Source organism: Penaeus monodon, chromosome 28 (assembly GCF_015228065.2).
Source record: "Penaeus monodon isolate SGIC_2016 chromosome 28, NSTDA_Pmon_1, whole genome shotgun sequence".
NCBI lineage: Eukaryota > Metazoa > Arthropoda > Malacostraca > Decapoda > Penaeidae > Penaeus > Penaeus monodon.
Genome location: NC_051413.1, coordinates 675,266 through 675,739, shown reverse-complemented (window position 1 = coordinate 675,739; position 474 = coordinate 675,266). Strand labels below are relative to the sequence as shown.

The following is a 474-nucleotide window of genomic DNA, read 5'->3' as shown; positions in this document are numbered from 1 at the left end:
AACGCTGGATGACGACCCCCAAGACGACGACTCACGGCTAACGCTAAAAGGAACACTCTGAGAAAAACCGACGCTGGATGACGACCCCTAAAGGTTGCCGCACACTTGTTCAGACCGGAACCGCCGCCGAACCTTCCGACGCCTCAGATCAGATCAGAACCGACGCGCTATGCGCACACCAAAGCAGACGCTTCAGACCGGAACCGAAGTGAATACTGGCTAGTGTTCCGTTAGCCTTGGCAGCAGAAAGACGTGCTTGCTATCTACCTACGATGAGCGATTCACCGCTCAGCAGTGAAGAAGTGTTAGTGTTGTCTCTTGCAGTAAAATGTGAAGAAGAGGAAAGAACAAAGAGAACAATATGGGTACATGATATATGCGCTTCAAGAGAGGAAGAAGGAGAATACCATACACTGTTTCCACATTAAAGAGAGGGCGATACTAAGTTTTTCCAGTATTGTCGCATGTCGTATG

At 49.2% G+C, this 474-nt stretch overlaps 1 long non-coding RNA gene across 2 annotated transcripts in view; it reads left to right on the top strand.

Annotated features, from left to right (window-relative positions):
• Positions 1-474, top strand: part of LOC119591251 — a 22,913-nt gene that overhangs the window by 902 nt on the left and 21,537 nt on the right. The window lies entirely within an intron of this gene.